Source organism: Chiloscyllium plagiosum, unplaced genomic scaffold (assembly GCF_037043375.1).
Source record: "Chiloscyllium plagiosum isolate Xiang-an unplaced genomic scaffold, Cpla_swu_hap1 HiC_scaffold_12, whole genome shotgun sequence".
NCBI classification, from domain to species: Eukaryota; Metazoa; Chordata; class Chondrichthyes; order Orectolobiformes; family Hemiscylliidae; genus Chiloscyllium; species Chiloscyllium plagiosum.
In genome coordinates this window covers 13738765-13761726 of record NW_028270150.1, presented here as the reverse complement: position 1 = coordinate 13761726, position 22962 = coordinate 13738765, and the positions used below count along the sequence as shown (strand labels likewise).

Genomic DNA, 22962 nt, shown 5'->3' with positions numbered 1-22962 from the left:
GTTTTAACAAACCCTCCCTCATATACACCAAATCAGGCTAAGTCAATGGAGCCTTCATCTGAGGAGGGTGCAGCTGTCAGTCTCAGCTGAATTTTTCACCAACTGGAAGGATCCCAAGGGACTGGGTGACAATGCAGGACACTCAATAGGCTGGGGAATCCTGAGTACCCTGAGTTTGGGAGGATTGGCGGGGGTAATAAGTCAAAAGAACCACAATTACCTCATTTGCAGCCTGACCATTCCAGAAAATAAGACCAAACAGGCTCTTTGGCTCTTTGACAGATTAAACAGATCTTCAACCTACTCAAATTGTTTTTGAGTAAAGTATACTCATCTTGAGTAGAGAAAGTTTACAGTTTACATGAATAATTTCAGTCTTAAATCAATGGCTATCACTGCTGCCTCACAGCTCCAGGGACCTAGGTCCAATTCCATCCTCAGGTGACTCTCTATGTGGAGTTGGTATGTGGAGTAATACCAACAGCATGGGTTCAATTCCTGCACCAGCTGAGGTTATCATGAAGGACTGTCCTTCTCAACCTCTGTCCTTACCTGAGGCGTGGTAGTCCTTACGCTAAAAACACCTCCAGTCATCTTTCTGTAATGAGAGAGCTGCCCTATGGCCTGGTAAGACTGTGGTGACTTCACCTTTCTACATACATAAACATCCAACTTTTCACAATTCTTGCAACTTGCTAAATTCAAACTTTATTTCAAATATAGATATAGTCTTCTGCTGCAGAAAGCCAACACAATTTCTATCAAATCAATACATTTGGATATGTGTTATTCCAATACAATCACCATGTTATATCTCATATCATCCTTCAGTTACTTTATTTGTTGCAGACAGAATATTCACCATGAAAATTGTCAGCTTGATTTACTTGAGAATATGAAACGAAAAGAAACTAGTAGATTCAAGCAAAAGAAACTTGAAATCAGTGGTAGTGTAGCTCTTCCATCCCACACACTGGAAAATGCAGAAGGAAGGATATACCTTCTGTGTTTATCTTGAGTGAAGGTGTCCAATTGAAATATTGAACATAGCCCACGTTTATGTGAGGATTTGAGGGTGGCTTTGTAAACAGAGGATCTTTGTGTACTCTATCAAGGCTGTCAACATTGAAAACTTCTGTAGGATTTAGGTAATGTTGGAAATTCTTCTGATTTTTGTGAACATACTGGTGTTAACTGAGAGCCCAACCTGGAGATCAGGCCATGATTGACAATTTGATCCCTGAAGAGTTGGTCCCAACTTAAAACAAAATTTAAGTTCCATTGGTAACTTGTGTTGTAAAAATGTGGATGAATGCTTTACTTTGATCAACACAAAAGGAAACCAATTACTATTAAATAGGAATGACTGATACAAAACAGAACAGGATAAATCTGCCAAAAAATGAATTGGGGAATTACTTGATACATCACTCACCACATTCATAAGGCTGAGCTAAACAGAATTAAAAGCAGATCTGTCTTAAAGTCATTGGAATGGTGTTCGGCAACCTGCAAGTCCCATTGAGTAATTGTGGAGGTGTAAACAGAGATTAAAGAGAACTAAGTGGAAACCAACAAGGTTAGTGTCAGTATTAGAATGTTGAATCTAAGATCTTTACCTAAAGATAGATGTCTTTGGACCATCTTACAATGGTGCACAAGACATTTGACATAGGATACAGAAGATGGATTCTTTCAGAAACACCATAGAAGCAGAAAGATGATGCCAATTTGAGGTTTCTGGAGATTTTTCAATCGTCAGAGTGATCAAATGCTAGGTGAGACCAGGAAACAGGATTAATTTAAGAAACAATACAAAGTTTAAGAAACAAGAGAAAGCAACAATAGAATGTCAGCATTTGAGAAGCAAGAGATTAGCAAAATAATCTTGAATATATATTCAGGTATTTTCTAATTTTCAGCAGTGGATATGCGATTGCTTGTTCCAAAAGAGCCAGAATATCCCTGGTTGGTGTTAATGCAGCATTTCGAGAGCTTGACCAGAAATCCCGATTCCTACCTTAACATAATGTAAACATAGCAAACCAACCAGTGAACTTTGAAAGGCAATGTGATAATCAATCCACCAAACCTTTCTTCTGAAATAATCAATAATAAGTGGCAGAAGGAGTAAGTCAGCCAGCATATGCTTCCCAGTAAAGAAGATAGTATTTGCTTTAAAAGTAATCATGCTTGATGCTTGACACATGTAATCTTGTGGCATCCTCTCAGTGACTTCTCCACAGCTTGAGGTTTAGTTATATACTGAGCCATCTGGAATTGAACCAGAAAAAAAGAAAAGTCAAATTCAAGTAAAACTATTAATGGAGCATGTGTAACAAGGAAGAAAATATTTCTAGCTTTGAAGTGAATGACCTGAATCTATTAAAACCCTGACTGCAAGTTTGATCAATTTTAAATCATCTGAATTATATCAGCAATTTGCATTTTCTCTTGCAGTTTTAATATAACAAAGTGTTATCGGACCCTCCCAGCACCTCAAATATATGTAAATATAATTTTGTACAAGTAAGAAATGTCTTTTGTTTGCTTGTTGGATGGACTTAAACTCCAATGTTTGCTTGTTTCTTCATATGCTCCTATACAGAACCAAATTGCTTTAGTGACCATGTTTGTCTGTAAACCAATGTCTAATATCTTTTAAAAAGACAAGTGCAGCAGAAAAAAGGAGCAGAACTGTGACAACATCTGCTCCAAACTGCTCACCATCCCAACTTGGAAGCCTGGGATTTGTCCAAGTCTTGCTGCATTAGGCCATGGACTGCTTTAATATCCAAAGAATCATGAATGGTGCTGAACTTCATCTGAATAATCTGAATTAATGATAGTGGGAATAGCATTGATGAAGCAGCTAAAAATGATTAGGTCCAGGACTCTATCCTGAGGAACTGTGTTCAAGTCCCATCTGCCCCAGTTGTTTTTATAATATCTTTGTACACATTGATGTAGAAAACATCTATCCTGAGAAACTTCTGCAGAGATGTCCTGAAGCTGAGATCACAGACCTCCAATAACCAAAACATTTTCCTTTGTGCTCTCCCAACCAGAGGAGAGTTTCAATCCTGATTTCTATTTTTGATAGGATTTCTTAACTCCATATTTGGAAATTGTGACCTTGATGTCAAGGGCAGTCTTGTTCACTTCATCTCTGGAATTCAGCTCTTTTGTCCATGTATGAACCAAGGCTGTAATGAGGTCAGGAGCTGAGTGGCCCTGGTGGAACCCAAACTGGACATCAGGGAGCAGGTTGTTGCTGAGCAGGTGCTGCTTGATAACATTGTTAATGACATCTTTCATCACTTTACTGATGATGGAGAGTAGACAGATGGGGCGGTAATTGGCTGGATTGGATTTGTCCTACTTTTTATGGACAGAACATACCCGAGCAATTTTCCACAATGTCAGTCGATGCCAGTGTCATTACTGTACTGGAACAGCTTTGGTCGGAGTGTATTAGCTCTGGAGTAGCAGTCTTTCATCCTATTGCTAGAATTTTGTCAGGGCATAGAGTGCAGTGTGTTTAGCCATCAAGTGGAGTGAACAAAATTGGCTAAAGACTGGCACCTTAAACACTGGGGACCATTGGAGGAGGCTGCAATGCATTGGTCAACATGGAAGAGTACTGTTTCAGCAGTTAAGGAAGGAAATTTTGTGGTAATCAGCAGGATGTTTTCTCACCCATGTTTATCCTGATGACATGAAACTTTATGGAGTATGAAGTCAATGTTGAGGATTCCCATTGGCAACATTCCTCCAACTGGATTCCACCGTGCCACCATCTTTGCTGGGTCTATCCAGGACTGGGTTGGTGATTCTCAGGACATTCTCAGTAAGTATGACTATGTCACACACACACACACAAGTATCATGGTGAGAGAAAGATTGGGAATGTTGTGCAATGTTCACAGGATTTGCTGAGATGATTCTTGTGCTGATCAGAATGCTGCTTCTCAGCTTCCCTTCTTCAGATACTTCTACTTGTTTGCAGGAGTTTATATAAGTTACAGGATGACTGGATCACACTTATAAAGGGATCATGGCCTGATACTTAAAAGACACAGATTACTGCAACTACTGATTACAAAATAAACTTATTTTCTTCAGGTTTACAGTGATTTTCATGTACTGCGGAGAACAGAGTCATCAACTTAGCACTTATACTTTTATGCTCTCTTTTAGTAATAAATGCCAAAATTCCATTTGCTTTCCTTATTACCTGTTGTACCTTCATATTAGTCATATGCAATTCATGCACAAGGGCACTAAGCTCCCTCTGCACCAAAGCACTCTGAAGTTTCTCTGCATTTCGATGATGAGTTGCCAGTCTTTTCTTATGACCAAGATAGATAGAATTTCAGTGAGTGGTTATCTGCCAAGTTTTGGCTCTTTCTCCTATCAACATCTATTTATAATTTTCTTATTTTGGCTGGTGGAGATTGAATGGTTTTTCTCTGTCTTGTTCACAGCAGCAAGCTGTTCAGCTACCTGTGAACTAATTGCATGGTTATGGGCAGGCAGAAGGTCAGTGTCATCAATCACTGATAACTAGTGCAAAGATCAATCAGTTACTTATTCATGACTAAGTCTCCTTTTATACACACCCAAGCTCCAGTATGTCTGCCTCTTCTAACACTGTTAGAACAGCAGCTGTATAAAGCAATGTTTATAATAAATGTCAACTTACTAGCTGTCAAAAATTATACAGTGATCTTTCAGCAATCCTTCGATTTAAAATCAGTTCTTTTCTCATTTCAACCCACAATATAAAATAGAGAAAAAATAAAAAGATACTGACTTTATCTTATACATGGCACTGTATCAAGAGACTGTATTGAGAGCCTGAACCAATACTATGCACCTTATATCGTACATGGTATTGGTCTCCTTATTTAATGAAGGATGCAAATAGGCATTCTGGAGAGATGTTGCTTGACTAGTGGAGTTAACATCTTGAGTGCAGCATAACACTTCTACAGAATCTGTGTTCTGCACAAAATGTCAACTCTATTTCTTTCTTCAAAGATGCTATTAGACGGGACGGTGGCACAGTGGTTAGCACTGCTGCCTCGCAGCGCCAGAGACCCGGGTTCAATTCCCGCCTCAGGCGACTGACTGTGTGGAGTTTGCACATTCTCCCCGTGTCTGCGTGGGTTTCCTCCGGGTGCTCCGGTTTCCTCCCACAGTCACAAAGATGTGCAGGTCAGGTGAATTGGCCATGTTAAATTGTCCGTAGTGTTAGGTAAGGGGTAAATGTAGGGGTATGGGTGGGTTGCGCTTCGGCGGGTCGGTGTGGACTTGTTGGGCCGAAGGGCCTGTTTCCACACTGTAAAGTAATCTAATCTAATGTAAAGTAATCTAATCTAGACCTGATGAGTTTCTCCAGTGTTCACTGTATTTGTTTCAGAATTTCAGCTGCTTTTGTTTTATTAGATTAATACTTGGATTGAGTGTGATTGATTTGATGTGGACTTTATCATCACATGTACTCAAGTACAAAAGTACAGGAGTACAATGAAAAGGGTATAATGGTGCCAAACAAGGCAACATTGTGGGTATAAGTACTTAGGTACAGAATGTTAAAAACAAAGTAGAAAGAAAGAACAAAATTAAAAGTTAAACATTGCAGTAATTACAGTATAGTGATTATTATTTTTCCGTAGAAAATAAAGAAATAATGCTCCAAGTTTAAGGTTAGACAGGCTGGGATTGCATCTACTGGAGTTTACAAGAATAAAAGGCAACTTGATTGAAACAAACAGATCATAAGGAATCAACCGGACAGATGTGGAAAGGACGTTTCCTCTTTTGGAAGGATTTAAAACTTTGCTTATAAATCAAGGCTGTCCATTGTAAAACAGAGAAGAAACTGAAAAATGGACTGAGGAGAGTTAAAAGGGAGCATGAAAAAGCTTTAGCGGGTAGGTTTAAGGAAAACCCTAAGGTTTTCTACACTTACGTGAGGAACAAGATGGCCAGAGTGAGGGTGGGGCCAATCAGGGATAGTGGAGGGAACTTGTGTGGAGTTGGAGAAGATAGGGAGGTCCTTAATGAATACTTTGCTTCTGTACTCACTACTGAGAGGGACCTTGACATTTCTGAGGACACCGTGAAACAGATTGATATGCTAGAACATATCAGTGTTAGGAAGGAGGATTTGCTAAAACCTTTGAAACACATAAGAGTAGATAAATCCCCTGGGCCAGATGGGATGCACCCAACGTTACTACAGGAAGTGATAGAAGAAATTACTGTGCCTTTGGCAATGATCTTTGCACCCTCACTGCCCACTGGAGAAATACCCGATGATTGGAGGGTGGCAAATGCTATTCCCTTATTCAAGAAAGGGAATAGGGACAATCCTGGCAAGTACAGACCAATCAGTATCATGTCTGGGGAGGGGGGGGCAAAGTATTAGAGAGGATTCTGAGAGGCAGGATTTATGATTATTCAGACAACCATAGTTTGATTAGAGATAGTCAGCATAGCTTTGTGAGGGACAGGTCATGCTTCACAAACCTTATTGAATTCTTTGAGCATGTGACAAAACACTTTGATGAAGGTAGAGCAATAGATGTGGTGTACACGGATTTTAGCAAAGCATTTTATATGGTTCCCCATGGTAGGCTCATTCAGAAAGAAATGATTCATAGGATACAGCAAATCTTGTCTGTCTAGATACAGAATAGACTGACCCATAGAAGACACAGGGTGGTGGTAGATGGAGCTTGGTGACCAGTGGTGTTCCACTGGGATCAGATCTGGGACCTCTGCTCTTTGTAATTTTTATACATGACTTGGATGAGGAAGTGGAAAGGTGGGTTAATAAGTTTGCTGATGACACGAAGGTTGGTGGAGCTGTGGATAGTGTGAGGGCTGTTATAGGTTTCAACGGGACATTGACAGGATACAGAACTGGGCTGATAAGTGGCAGATGGAGTTCACCCTGGAAAAGTGTGAAGTAATTCAATTTGGAATGTCAAATTTGAATGCAGAATACAGGATTAAAGGCAGGATTCTTGGCACTGTGGAGGAACAGAGAGATCTTGAGGTCCATGTCCATAGATCCCTCAAAGTTGTCACTCAAGTTGATAGGGCTATTAAGAAGGTGTATGGTGTGTTGGCTTTCATTAGCAGGGGAACTGAGTTTAAAAGCTACGAGGTTATGCTGCAGCTCTACAGAACCCTGGTGAGACCACACTTGGAATATTGTGTTCAACTCTGGCTGCCTCATTATAGGAGAAATGTGGAAGCTTTAGGGAGGGTACAGAGAAGATTTACCAGGATGCTGCCTGGACTGGGGGGCATGTCTTTTGAAGAAAGGTTGAGGGAGCTAAAGCTTTTCTCTTTGGAGCTGAGGAGAACGAGTTGATGAGTTGAAGGTGACTTGATAGAGGTGTACAAGATGTTGAGAGGCATAGATAGAGTGGATGGCAAGAGATTTTATTCCCACAGGGCAGAAATATCTATCATGAGGGGGCATAATTTTAAGGTGATTGGAGGAAGGTTTAGGGGAGATGTCAGAGGTAGGTTCTTTACACAGAGTGTGGTGGGTGCATGGAATGTACTGCCAGGTACTGGAGTCAGATACATTAGGGACATTTAAGTGAGTTTTCGATAGGTACATGGAAGATAGTACAATGAAAGGTATGTGGGTTAGTCAGATTTTAGTGTTGGATAAAAGGCTAGCACAACATTGAGGGCCAAAGCACCTTTACTGTGCTGTACTGTTCAATGTTATATGTTCTATGAGGCAAAAGTTTTTCTCTCAAATGATTGAGAGTCATAGGAACTCTCTTCCTGAAAAGGCAGTGGAAACAGAGTGTGAGGCGGAGGTGAATAGATTCTTGTTAAACAAAGGTGTGAAAGGTTATCAGGTTAGGCAGGAATATGGATTTGAGGGTGTAGGTTTGCTCGCTGAGCTGTAGGTTTGATATCCAGATGTTTCATTACCTGGCTAGGTAACATCATCAGTGGCGACCTCCAAGTGAAGCGAAGCTGTTGCCTCCTGCTTTCTATTTATATGTTTGTCCTGGATGGGGTTCCTGTGGTTTATGGTGATGTCATTTCCTGTTCATTTTCTGAGGGGTTGATAGATGATATCTAGATCTATGTGTTTGTTTATGGCAACACGTGGCCTTTGACTTTATAATCATTGAGGGGCTGAAATGCTCAATCATTAATGCATGTGGTCTTACATTTGTACATAAGAATTGCTGGACAAACAAAAAAAAGTCAAAATTAATCAAATTTGCCTTCCAGGATTCTGCTGGCCTCATGATAAAATGGTGATAGAGTTGACGGGTTCCAATCAATTTCTATTTGTCTAAAATAGACAGCAGAGACATGGGTTTAAAATTACAAGATTAAATTGTGTCCAAAGATTAAAACTTCTCTTCTTGGAGGACTGACATGTGAAACAATTTCCCTGACCAAATTACCTTCCTCAAGGAAACACTGCACTGAAAAAGTGAATACAAACTTTGTAATCAATTCCAGACCAAACTCTCCATGACACACAATAGATGTTGTCCTTTTGGGACAGCAGGAAAGAAGAGGTGGTGTTATAGCAGTAATGTCTCTCTGTTAGTAATCTGGTCGAGAACACAATAGCTGGAGAAACTCAGCAGGTCTAGCAGCATCTGTGGAGAGAAACCAGAGTTAACTGTTTGGGTCCAGTAACCTTTTGTCAAACTGAGGTTCTCCAGCTATTTCTGTTTTGTTTTAGATTTTCTGCATCTGCAGTTCTTTGTATTTTGTTTAGTAATCCAGAACCTTACTATTATTCAAGGGATGTATGCTAGAATCCTAATGCAGCAGATGGTGAAATTTGAATTTAAGAAAAATCTAGAACCAGAAACTGGGCTACTGGTGACCATGTAACCATTGCTGATTGTCATAAAACCCCATTGGTTCACTAATGTCCTTCAGGGAAGGGAATCTGCTGTCCTTACCTGGTCTGGCCTATATGTGACAACAAAGTGGTTGACCCTGAAATGCCCAGCAAGACACTCCATTGAAGTGTAATTAAAGATGGCCAATAAATGCTGGCCCGACCAATGATGCCACATCCCATGAAGGAATAAGGGAGAAAAAAAGAACAATAGAAGGGAAGAGATACAGGGTCAGTGAGTTGGACATTTCCATAAAGTTTGACAGCCAGGGCATTTTCTCCCTTGCAATTAAATGGATTGGATAGAATTCATAAGATAGTTGATTTTACAGGATCTGTCAAGGTCTGGGTCAATGATCTGAGCAGGATATTAACCATAGAGAGTTATAGAGTCAGTGTCATACAGTGGGGAAATAGACATTTTGGCCCAGCCAGTTCATGCTCATCGTAATTCCAAACTAAACTGGTCCCACCTGCCTGCACTTGGCCCATATCCTTCCAAACATTTTTTTTATTATGTATTTCTTCAAATGTCTTTTAAATGTTGTAACTGTACCCACATCCATCACTTCCACGGGAAGTTCCTCCCTGTGTAAAATGGTTGCCTCTCATATTCTTTCTAAATCTTTCTCCTCATTTTAAAAATGCCCCAAGCCTTGAAATCCCCCACCCTCAGGAAAAGACATCCGCCATTCACCTTATCTATATCCTTTATGATTTTATAAACTTTGATAAGGTCACCCCTCAACCTCTCCTGCTCCAGTGAAAAAGATCCTAGTCTATCCAACATCTCCTTATAACTCAAACCTTCATTTCCTTTAATATTCTATCTTTCATCTCTTTGTACTTTTCCTAAGGGTTCTTGCATACTTTCAAATCACCAAATAGATTTTATGTATTTTGCTCATTGTTCCTCAAATTAAACTTCTAAAAATTTTTGAAACTAGTTGCAGATGTCACAAGAAAAGCCAGTCCTTACTGCCCATCCATAACAGTCTTTCTGGTGGCGACAGTGAGCTAGCTTCTAAAACTTTCTATTGAGGATATTTGCATCGTGTTCCCACATTGTGAGATCTATGACTTTAACCAAAGGATGCTGCAGTAATGGTGATACATTTCCAAGTCAGGGTAGTGTAAGCATGGAAGGTAGCTTTAACACTGAAAAATTCCAATGATGCACAGGCCTGTCTATCTGATTGAGGTTCTAGATTTCAAAGGTTTTGTTTAAATCCTAGCAAAAAGCTGCGGTGCATCTAGTAGATGGTACCCAATGCAACCCATATAGCCTCAGTGGTAAAAGGAACAAATTTCCAAGGTTTAACATGCTTAACTTTCTTACTTATAATATCCAGCACCGCTGACTGGTACATCTGAGATTGGTTCATCCTCTGCCACATAAGTTGATAAACATTAGACAGGTTCAGAGTCATGTTCTGAGTGCCAACAGATCTGTAATGAAAGACAGAATAAGTTTTTAATGAGTGGTAATATTTCAGATCAGACACTAGAAGAGCAAAAAGAGTGATTGCTGCAACAAATAAAGTTTTGGCGATCACTGAGGGGCGCAATTCCAGGGATTTTCATCTACTTTGTCCTCGACGGGGTCAAGCTTTTTGAGTGTTGTTGGAGCTGTACTCATCCAGGAAGTGGGGACTGTTCCATCTCACTCCTGACTTGGGCCCTGTCAATGGTGAACTGGCTGTCAGGAGTCATGAAGTGAGTTACTCAATACAGTATTCCTAAAGGAGAAAGTGAGGACTGCAGATGCTGGAGATCAGAGCTGAAAATCAGCAACACATTTTCAGCACAGTATTCCTAAAGTCTGACCTACTCTTGTAGTGTCTGCATTTATATGGTGAGTCCAGTTGAGTTTCTGATCAATAATAACTCCCAGGATGTTGATAATGAGGGATTCAATTATGCTAATACCATTGAACGTCAAGGTGCTGTGGTTTGATTGTCTCTTGTTGGTGATGGTCATAGCTTGGCATTTAAGTGGCGCGAATGTTACTTGCCACTGGTCAGCCCAAACCTAGATATTGGCCAGATCTTGTTGCATTTGGACAGGACTACTTCAGTATCTGAGGAGTCGTGAATGGTGAACATCGTGCAATGATCAGTAAAATTCCTCACTTCTGACCTTACAATGGAAGGAAGGTCATTGATGAAACAACTGAAAATGGTTGGGATGTGGACAGTATCCTGAGGAACTCCTGCAGACATGTCGTGAAGCTGAGATGACTGACCTCCAACAATCACAACCATCTTTCTATATGTCAAGTATGACTCTAACCACCAGAGAGTTTCCCTGCTGATACACATTGATTCCAGTTTTGCTAGGGCCGAATGCAGCCTTGATGTCAAGGGCTGTCTCTCTCACTTCACCTCTGGAATTCAGCTTTTTTGAACCGAGGTCAGGAGCTGAGCAGCTTTCCATATGTTTATATCCTTCTGTAAATGACAAAACCAGTACTGTACATAATACTCCAAATGTGGTCTAATCAGTATAGGTTATTCTGCTATAAAGCATGTTTCATTAATGCAAATTCACTGTAACACGATTGATGAATTGGGGACCCTATTTACATAGCACAAACTTTTAAAAAGGTATTTTGGCTGGAAGGTGATTACATTGCCAGCACTTTAAGCTCTGTTTCAAAAGCACGATTTTTCTATAATGCAGGTTTGCACAAGGACACAACCATCACATTATAGAAGAACTGCCTGAATAAATGAAGCATAACCTCCATACTTGTGTATTCAATTCCCCTCTTAATAAATAAGAACATTGTATTAGCTTTCCTAATTATTTGCTGCACTGCAAAAAGCAAAATTGCCAAGATCCTACTTTCTCCCAGAGAGAGACAGACAGACAGACGCCACTGGTGGTGTGGTTAACCTAAGGGTCAGAATATCTCCGGCAAAGGGGTGAAGTTAAAAAGACAGAACCTTCAGGGTAACCTCAGCTGAGACAAGATTCAAACCTACACTGTTGGTAACACTTCACACTGGAAGCCAATCAGCCAGCCAGCTGGCTGAGCTAACCAATACCATGCAAACATGGATACGTGCAGCTCCAAAGTCACTCAAGATGTTCAGCATCATCTAGGACAAAACCATCCACCACATTGTTCTCTATCCACCACATTAAACATTTATTTTGGTCATGACCAGTGCTGAGTATTTGCAGCATATACCATCACAAAATGCATTTTTCAGTAACATATTTATGGTAATTGGAAGAAGATCAGAGGTGTATGGCTCTGGATGTTGACCCTCAATTAGGAAATGTGTGTCCTCCCTATCCAATGTGTATAGGTCCCCCATAATTTTATGTATTATTATTTTTAAAATATGAAGTATTATTTGATGTTACCTTGTTTGTACACACTGCTTCTTGTAAAGATTCTAATGTATTCTCCCTGTTCCTCCATCTCCATCATATATGTTCCAATGAGGTCAACTTCAATAAGGGAGTCTCCCAGATGCTCACCTTCTTCCTCAACCAGGATTTCCCCAGCTCCATTGTTGACAGGGCCATAAACCAGGTCTGACCTATCTCCCACATTCAGCTCTCATTCCCTCTCTTCCCTCCTATAACAGTGATAGGGTTCCCATTGTCCTTACCTACTATCCACCAGCATCCACATTCAGAGGCTCATTAACCACCATTTCTGCCACCACCATACACATAGTCCCCTCTTCTCCCTTGTTCACCTTCCATTGGGACCATTCCCACCGGGATGCCCTGGTCCACACTTCCTTTACTCTCAACAGCACCCCCAAAGCCACACAGCAATTTCCCCTGCAACCACAGAGTGTGTAACATCTACCCATTTACTCCCTCCCTCCACAGTGTGTAAGGGCCAAAACATTTCTTCCAGGTGAAGCAGCACTTTACCTGCATTTCACACAATCGAGTCGACTGCATTCACTGCTCACATTGGGCTTGTGGAAAATGACACTGAAGAGACATTAGTGGGGAACAAAGGAATGGTGACAAACTTTGTGTCAGTCTTTACAATGGAAGATATGCATAATATCCCAAGATTTCAAGAGAGTAATCGGGCAAAACTGACTAAAGAGGACTCTGACTTTATTCTCGATGGAATTTAGACAAATTGAGAGGAGAACTAATTGAAACATACGGAATGCTAATGGCCTGGATAGGGAGGATGTTAGGAAGCTGTTTTCATTGGTAGAAGAGATTATGACCTAAGGGTATAGCCTTAGGGTAAATGGAAGACCTTTTAGAATGGAGATGAGGAGAAACTGCTTCAGCCAGAGAGTGGTGAATCTATGGAATTCATTGCCAAAGAGGGCTGTGGAGGCCAGGCCACTGAGGAAACTTAAAGCAGAGATAGAGAGGTTCTTGATTGTCAGGAAGGTCAACGGTTACGGGGAGAAAGTGGGAGAAGAGTTGAGAAACGTATCGGCCGTGTTTGAATAGTGGAGCAGACTCGATGGGCTGAATGGCCTAATTTCTGCTCCTATGTCTTATGGTTTTATGATCTCACAATGCAGTCTCCTCTACACTGGGGAAACAAAGTGTAGACTGGGTGACCACTTCACAGAGCACCTGCATACTGCCCGGTCAAAAGACCCTGAGCTTTCAGTTGCTTGCCGCTTTAACACACCACCCTGTTCCCTGGCCAACATCTCTGTCTCAGGCTTGCTGCACTGCTCCAGTGAAGCTCAGTGCAAGCTGGAAGAATAACACCTCACTTTCCACTTGCAGACCTTGCAGCCTTCTGGAATCTATAATGAGTTCAATAACTTTCGGACTTGAACTTTCCCATATCCCAGCCCCTTATTCCTTGTTATCACCTCATCTGCCAATAAACACTACCTATTGTTATCCACTTACAGGCTCCATTAACAACTATTCACCTTCCCAGCCAGATTGTTATCTACTCCTTTGTCTGCCTAATTGTTCTTCTCTCTCTTTGGGCTCTAACTCCATATACTCCTTACCCCCTCCCCACAATCCTATGACCTGCATTTAAACTGAAATTTTACTATTTACCATCAGCTCTGAGGAAGGATCACGTATCCGCAACGTTAACTCTGATTTCTCCACAGATGCTGTCAGACCTGCTGAGCTTTTCCACTAATTTCTGTTTTTGCTTTTGTTTTTTTTATTTGATGTTCTCTGATATACCTTCTGGGGAGTCCAGTGATGCACATAATCAAAGAACAATACAGCACAGAAACAGACCCTTGGGTCCGCCAAGCCTGCACTGACATGTTTTGCCTTTCCATAATAAACTGTCTTCACTTACAGGATCCATATCCCTCTATTCCCTTCCTATTCATTTATTTGTCCAGGTGTTTCTTGAATGCTGCTATTGTGTCTGCCTCCTCTGGCAGTGTGTTCCAGGCACTCATCCTTTGTGTGAAAAACCTGCTTCGCACATCTCTTTTAAACTTTCCCTTGTCCCGCACCTTGAACCTATGTCCCCAGTAATTGTCCCCTCTGCCTTGGGAAAAAGCCTCATACTTTCCACTCTATCCATGTCATTCATAATGATATCATCCTCCACCAATTCCTTCTCTTTGATGAATATCAACACAAAGTATTCGTTTATGACCTCACCTACCTCTTCTGGCTCCAAACATTGAATTTTTCCTTTGTCTTTAAGTAGGCCAACCCTTTTCCTGGCAACCCTCTTGGTTTTTTTTTTAAATGGATAAAAAACCTTGGGATTCTCCTTAATCCTGTTTGCTAACATTTTTTTCTTGACCCCTTTTAGTCCTTCTAATTCCTTGTTTAAGTTCTTTCTTACTTTCCTTATGTCCTCAAAGGCTTCATCAATTCCCATCCTCCTAGACCTTACATATGCTTCTTTCTTCTGTTTGACCAAAGTTATTACATCCCTAGTCATCCAAGGTTCACATACTTTGCCATCCCTAGCCTTCATTCCCACAGGAATGTGCCGTTCCTGAACTCTAATCAATTGCTGTTTGAAATACTCCCACATGTCCAATGTAGATTTACCTTCAAGCTGCCACCTCCAATCAACATTCTCCACCCGATGCCTGGAGGAAGAACGCCTCATCTTCCGCCTCGGGCCCTTCCAACCCCACGGCATCAATGTGGATTTCACCAGTTTCCTCATTTCCCCTGCCCTCACCTTATCCCAGTTCCAACCTTCCAACTTGGCACCATCCTCATGACCTGTCCCACCTGTCCATCTTCCTCCTCACCTATCCGCTCCACCCTCCACTCCGACCTATCATCTTTATCCCCCACCTCCATCCACATATTGGACTCTCAGATACTTACCCCAGCCCCACCCCGCTCCCATTTATCTCTCCACCACTGAGGCTCCTAGCCTCATTCCTAATGAAGGGCTTTTGCCTGAAAAGTCGATTTTCCTGCTTCTCGGATCCTGCCTGACCTGCTATGCTTTTCCAGCACCCCACTCTCGACTCTAACCTTCAGCATCTGCAGTCCTCACTTTCGCCTATTCTCCAGTTCCTGCCTAATATTGTTGTAGTTCGCCTTCCCACAGTTTAACACCTTCACCTGAGGACTCCTGTTATCCTTATCCGTTAGTATCTTAAAACTCACAGTGTTATGGTCACCACTCACGAATGCACTCTGACTGAAACTTCACTCACCTGGCTGGGCTCATTTCCCAAAACCAGGTCCAGTATAACCCTTTCCCTGATTGGACTGTTTACATACCGTGTCAAGAAACCCTCCTGAATGGAGCTTACAAAGACTGTCCCATCCAAGTCCCTACACAAAGTGAGTCCCAGTCAATATAGACCATGTGTACCTTGAGGCTTGCTGGTATTGTGCATCATTCTTCTTGGTTCGATTCCAATAAGGTTTGTCAACACCATAATACTTTTGCCCATAAACCTGGTTAGGTGAGAGTCTTGAAAGATAAAAATAATAAAACGTTTAATATAGATTAAACAATTAATGAAAAACTAATGATTTAACAAGTAATTGGGTAAATTTTCAAAAATCTAATAAATAAAATGCGACAAAATATATAGAACTAAGCTGATCTATAATAGGACAAAATTAAATACCTAAATTGTGATTTCCATAATTACTGAATACCTTCAGTGTGGAAGCAGGCAATTTGGCCCATTAAGTCCACACAGACCCTCCAAAGAGATCCCATCAAGACCCACCACGCTATCAACACCCCCGTCCCCCTATCCCTGTAACCCTGCATTTCCCATGGCTACTTCACCTAGCCTGCACATCCTTGGACGCTATGGGAAATTTAGCATGGCCAATCTAACTGACCTGCACATCTTTGGACTGTGGGAGGCAACTGGAGGAAACCCGCACAGACACGGAAGAATGTGAAAACTCTACATAGACAGAAGCCTGAGAGTGAAATTGAACCGAGTCCCTGAAGCTATGAGGCAGCAGTGCTAACCACTGAGCAACCATGATGCAATGGAACACTCTTCATACAGTGTGTAAATTAAAATGAATACTTAAAAGGAGTTGGAAATTGACAAATGATTGAATATATTAAAAGGTAAATATTTAGTCAAACTGTTTAAATAGTTATATGCACAAGCAGATCCTGGAACAGGACACCGTTAGAAACAATATTCAGGTAAAACTGACAAGAGTAAATGGATATATTGACATCATTGTACAGAACTATCCAAATTATTGCAAAAATATCACCAATAATGAAATCAATGAATGTCTTCATGTTAAAAAAAACCGCAGGCCAGCACTTTCATGCAAAGTCACTTCCTTCATTCCTTATAATGTAAATTTTGAAGTTTATTCACTGTCTCAGAAACATGCTAATTGGTCTATCAAGCTCTGGCTTATACATTCTCCATTTCTGAATAGTGTGAAACGGTTGTCAGTTTGTGTCTTTTCATGTTACCACTTCAGATATCTGCTCTCAACCATGTTCAGTCCTCTGGATTCAATCAAGCCAGCAAATGTTTTCTTCTTTTAAAGTAAGCCCCACTTAATGTTGATTTACATAACATTACTCCACTTTAATATTGTCAATAGGAATTGTCAATATATCCATTTAAACTTTGCTAATTCCGTTTTATGGTGAATTTGCATATCCTCCCTATGGTGAGGAGCTGGGGTTGTGGGAAAAAGGAGTTCAGGAAGCTACTGGCAAGGGTAATGTCAGGAGGCCCCATGGGTATCAACTACCTTCTACCAATGACCCAGAAATGATCTCCTTACAATAGCTCTCACTCAGGGTGACAGGTGCATATTTCTCTCACCCGAATGTTTTCGACTGAATTGATGTTTTGCAATCATCCACTGCTCCCATGTCACTTTTCATCTGTGAAATTCTAAAATGATAGAAATTATGACAAAAAGTGAGAACTTGACATAATAGGGTGAACTTTCCCAAATACATTTGGTGCAGTGATAAGAAGATCATCAGAAGAAGCAGGAAGGTGTTAATAGGGAGCTGAACATTTTCTGGATGCAAAGAAAGCTGGATGACCACTCAGTGGTTTTCAAGCACAGGGTCCTCCTGCATAACAGCCTGTGCCTGGGAAGGAATCCCCAGTATTAATGGCCGTGGTTACAACAACTCTGCTCAATGACCTCCGATACCCTTCCAATAGCTTTGGCCAACAAGACTCATAGAGTCATAGAGATGTACAGCATGGAAACAGACCCTTCGGTCCAACCTGTCCATGCCGACCAGATATCCCAACCCAATCTAGTCCCACCTGCCAGCACACAGCCCTCCAAACCCTTCCTATTCATATACCCATCCAAATGCCTCTTAAATGTTGCAATTGTACCAGCCTCCACCACATCCTCTGGCAGCTCATTCCATACCACCCTCTGCATGAAAATGTTGCCCCTAAGGTCTCTTTTATATCTTTCCCCTTTCACCCTAAACCTATGCCCTCTAGTTCTGGACTCCCCAAACCCAGGGAAAAGACTTTGCCTATTTATCCTATCTATGCCCCTCATAATTTTGTAAACCTCTATAAGGTCACCCCTCAGCCTCCGACGCTCCAGGGAAAACAGCCTCTCCCTGTAGCTCAGATCCTCCAACCCTGGCAACATCCTTGTAAATCTTTTCTGAACCCTTTCAAATTTCACAACATCTTTCCGATAGGAAGGAGACCAGAATTGCACGCAATGTTCCAACAGTGGCCTAATCAAGATACACAACAAACAGTGAGACAAAGTATCATACCCCTGATAACAAGGAAAAGACAAACACACAACCTTAACCCACTAAGGAGAGGGGAGCACTAAAAACACTAAGAAATGATAAGAACATAATCACATTACCAGCAGACAAAGGCAGAATGACAGTCATCCTGGACAAAGCAGAGTACATCCAGAAAACGCAACAACTACTTGCAAATACCAACACCTATCAAAAGAGGGAGTTTGACCCCACCCCACAGCTCACTCATCACTGAATAACTTTAGCAGTTAACCTACCATTCCTGATTGGGCCCTAAATTGGTTACTTAATTAAATAACGAGTGTAGTAAGGGTGCGGTAACTAGTTGTTGCCAACAATAAGTTCCTCACTTTCTCTCCAGCCTCTTCCCACTTTCAGCTACAGCATTGGGATGTGGCAGGATGTAGTACCTGCAAAGATCTGTGTTCAGGCCTCAATTAATCACATTATTCATTAATGACTTGGATAGTGGCGTAGAAAGTCATACATCCAAATTTGCTGATGGCACAAAGAAGGCAGCATTGTAGACAGTTTAGATGACCGCATAACTTTACATTTGGATTGATTGACTAAGTGAATTTGGCAAACTGTGGCAGATGGAGTTCAATATAAGCAAGTATGAAGTTATCCATTTTGGACCAAAAACATTGATAGATCAAGGTTTGATGATGCTGCTTCTTTAACACGGTTAGATTGTCTGCGTTTATCTACTTGAAGAAGCTTTGGTTTGATTTTAACAGTCAGTCAGTTGTGAAGCTACTGGACCCAAAGAATCTGGTCCATGCCAATCCTCCCCCTCTCTGACATCTCTCTTGTAAGAACCTGTTTTTGATTTTACCTTTTTGTTGCCAAGGGGTGTTTAAGGGGATTATTGCTGAAATTTGGAATAACATCATTAAGTTGGGATAGTCTGTTGGGTTTTCAGATAAGTTACGTTATTTTGTATTCTTTTATTTTTGTTTCATTCAGTACTTTGTAAATAAATTGTTTTATTTCAAACTGAGAGGTTTTGAGCAGCTGCATCATGCCTGGATTATCCACTATACACCTGCTCAAAACAACTAGAAAAGTTAGGGGCTGGGCTATCTCCTTGCAACGTTTTGAGGTGCTCTAGCCTCGTCCATAACAAGGGTAATTTCTAAATGCTATGAAGTTAAACACAGTGGATGGGGCTTCAGGACCATAGATGTTTAAAATATTACTATGAAATAAGATATTATATTATTAGTTTTAAATTTGAGGTAGCTTTTTTTTATTAAGCAAAAGCATTAATGGCTATGGGCTAAAGGCAGGTATACGGAGTTAGGCTACAGATCAGCCATGATCTCTTTAATGGAGGAATGGAGTTGAGGGGCTGAGTGGCCTACTCCTGTTCGTTTATCTCTGTTCCTTGATCAAACAGCTCAATGATTTTGCAAATGATTAGCAAACAAGAGGTCATTCAGGAAAAAGACAGAAATGATTCACCATGTGAAGGAACTAAGTAAATGTTAAAATCATAATATTAAAATAAATTTTGACTGAGGACATAGTGGGCTAATTGTATCTGATGATTTCAATTTCTCCAACATTAGCCAGGCTGTTCCAGTACAGCTACAACATTGGCATCTACCTGACCAAGTGGAAAATTGCCCAGGTATGTCCTGTACACAAAAAGCAGGACAAATTCAACCCAGTCAATTATTGCCCCATCAGCCTTCGCTCGATATCAGTAAAGTGATGGAAGGTGTCATTGACAGTGCTATCAAGCAGCACCTGCTCAGCAGTAACCTGCTCAGTGACACCCAGTTTGGGTTCCACCAGGGCCACTCAGCTCCTGATTTCATTATGGCTTTTGTTCAAACATGGACAAAACAGCTGAATTCCAAAGCTGAGGCAAGAGTGACAGCCCTTGATATCAAGGTCATATTTCACAGAGTGTTGCATCATGAAGTCCTAGCAAAACTGCAATCAATGGGTATCAGTTGGACTCATACCTGGCACACAGGAAGATGGTTCATTCCCATACAAATCAGTGGATGTCTCTGATATAATGTAATATGACTCTTTTCATTTCACCATATAGAATCTTCAACATCTAATGCAAGGCGTTTGTTGATTTTTGTCATAGTTTCTCAGCTTTGATCACGTATTTATTCCATTTGACCTCTTCACACCTTTGGTAAATTCTGTAAAAATGCTATTTGACTTGAACTCTTTGATAATCTTTGAGTTGTAATCTTGTAATAAGAGGAACACTGCACTAAGTAATTCACACCCTGACTCCCCAAAGCCTGAGCACAACCTACAAGACTCAAGTCTTGATATAATACTCCCCATCTGTCTGAATGAGTGCAGCTCCAACAACACTCAAGAAGCTTAACACCATCTTGGACAAAGCAGCCCATTTAATTGGCATCCACAAGCATCTACATCCCCTGTGTTCTGTGGAAGCGTCACTCAACCGGAAACGTTAACTGTGAATTCTTTCTACAGATGCAGCTAGACCTGCTGAGCTTTTCCAGCAATTTCTGTTTATCTTCCATATTCCTTCCCCCACTGATGCTCAGGAGCAGCAGTGTGAACTATCTGCAAGATGCACGGGAGAAATTCATCAAAGATCCTCAGACAACACCTTTCAAACCCATGACCACTACCATCTAGAAAGAGACCAATTCCTCCAAGTTCCCCTCCAAACCACTCACCATCCTGACTTAGAAATATATTGGAGAAAGTGAGGACTGCAGATGCTGGAGATCAGAGCTGAAAATGTGTTGCTGGAAAAGAGCAGCAGGTCAGGCAGCATCCAAGGAGCAGGAGAATCGACGTTTCGGGCATGAGCTCCTGATTCCTGAAGAAGGGCTCACACCCGAAACGTTGATTCTCCTGCTCCTTGGATGCTGCCTGATCTGCTGCGCTTTTCCAGCAACACATTTTCAGCTTAGAAATATATCGCCATTCCTTCAGTGTCCTGGAAATCCTGGAATTCCACGATCAGGTGATGGAAACAACTAAGATGCTCAAGCAAGGGAAGCAGATGCATGGAAACATCTGCAAGTCACCTTCAATTCAGACACTATCTTGAAAATATAAAATGCTGGAACTCTCTTCTTAAAAGCACTGTGGTCTGCAGTGGTACAAGAAAACAGTACATCACCACCTTCTGAAGGATGATTAGAGATGGGTAGTAGATGGTCATGAACCAATGAAAAACAAAACAAAGAGCTGGTAATTTTAAGAAATATAGTCAAAAGAGTGCCAACATGACACAATGGTCAATATTATCATACAGATTGAGATATAGTGACCTGAAGCAATAACAAGAGGTCAGATTGACTTTGTCATTGCGGAAATGAAATTGATGGGAGGAAGTAACATTGTTAAGGACATGCATAAATGTAGCAGTCAACTGTTAGAACACTGGAGTCTTAAACATCTGCATATAATAATGTTAAAAATCACACAACACCAGGTTATAGTCCAACAGGTTTAATTGGAAGCACACTAGCTTTCGGAGTGCCACTCCTTCATCAGGTGATTGTGGACTATAACCTGGTGTTGTGTGATTTTTAACTTTGTACACCCCAGTCCAACACCAACGTCTCCAAATCATATAATGATTGTCCAACTCTTTTGGTTATAGTCCTCCTGCTGGTAAAACATGATGAGGAGATTTTAACCATGGAGCTGCTCATTTTATAACGGGAATTTCGATCCAAGTGCCACAGCATAGGTTAGCAGCACCTCACTATGTACAAAATCTTGCCTGTAAGTCAGAGGCTTGCACTTTCAAATGAGTGTGTCACTATCAGAGGTGCCCTCTTTGAGATGAAATGTGAAACCAAAACCCAGCCTGTGCTCTAAGCTGCATGTAAAAGATCCTAAGGCATTAGTCTGAGGGAGAACAATAAAGGGTTTCCCTGATGTCTTGGTAAATATTTAATCTCATAATCAAATCACATAAACAGTTTATCTGATCGCCTCTTACAATTCTGTTTGTGAAATCTGCATTACCTACATTACTTCATAAGCTACAGCTGTGTTTTGGTATGTTCTGTAGTTGTGAAAGGTAACATATCAAACTACAACTTCAGGCCACATGGAGCAGGGCAGAAAGGGCAATTTTCAAATAATGAGTGCATCTTACATATAACAAACTTAATACAACAAAGCAATCTGTTTGTGCAGTAGTGGCTGAAAATATTCTCTGGATATTCAGGAAATTGTCCACTTTTGTGCAAGCTACAATTTATACAATCGAGAACAAAGTTTGCTCAGGCAATCAACAAAAAAATAAAATTGTATGCTATATCCCCACAGTTAGTATTCAGAGATGGAAATGTGTTGCTGGAAAAGCGCAGCAGGTCAGGCAGCATCTAGGGAACAGGAGAATCGACGTTTCGGGCATTAGCCCTTCTTCAGGAATGAGGACAGTTTGTCCAGCAGGCTAAGATAAAAGATAGGGAGGAGGGACTTGGGGGAGGGGCGTCGGAAATGTGATAGGTGGAAAGAGGTCAAGGTGAGGGTGATAGGTCAGACTGGGGTGGGGGCGGAGAGGTCGGGAAGAAGATTGCAGGTTAGGAAGGTGGTGCTGAATTTGATGGATTTGACTGAGACAGGCTGGGGGGAGGGGAAATGAGAAAACTGGTGAAATCCGAGTTCATCCCTTGTGGTTGGAGGGTTCCTAGCCGGAAGGTGAGGCGTTCTTCCTCCAACCGTCGTTTTGCTGTGGTCTGACGATGGAGGAGTCCAAACCGACCGACTCCCACAGCTACCTGGACTACACCTCCTCCCATCCTGCCCCCTGTAAAAACGCCATCCCATTCTCCCAATTCCTTTGACTCCGCCGCATCTGCTCCCAGGAGGACCAGTTCCAAAAACGCACAACCCAGATGG

The 22962-nt window shown here is 41.3% G+C and overlaps 1 pseudogene across 1 annotated transcript in view; it reads right to left on the bottom strand.

Annotated features, from left to right (window-relative positions):
* Positions 1-815: 815 nt before the first annotated feature.
* Positions 816-22962, bottom strand: part of LOC122554853 (E3 ubiquitin/ISG15 ligase TRIM25-like) — a 35747-nt pseudogene continuing 13600 nt past the window's right edge. The window contains exons 5-8 of the transcript XR_015758783.1: positions 17150-17221; positions 15697-15798; positions 10251-10360; positions 816-2274 (exon numbers count right to left, since the gene is read on the bottom strand). The product of XR_015758783.1 is annotated as an E3 ubiquitin/ISG15 ligase TRIM25-like (transcript). The remainder of the gene's footprint in view (positions 2275-10250; positions 10361-15696; positions 15799-17149; positions 17222-22962) is intronic.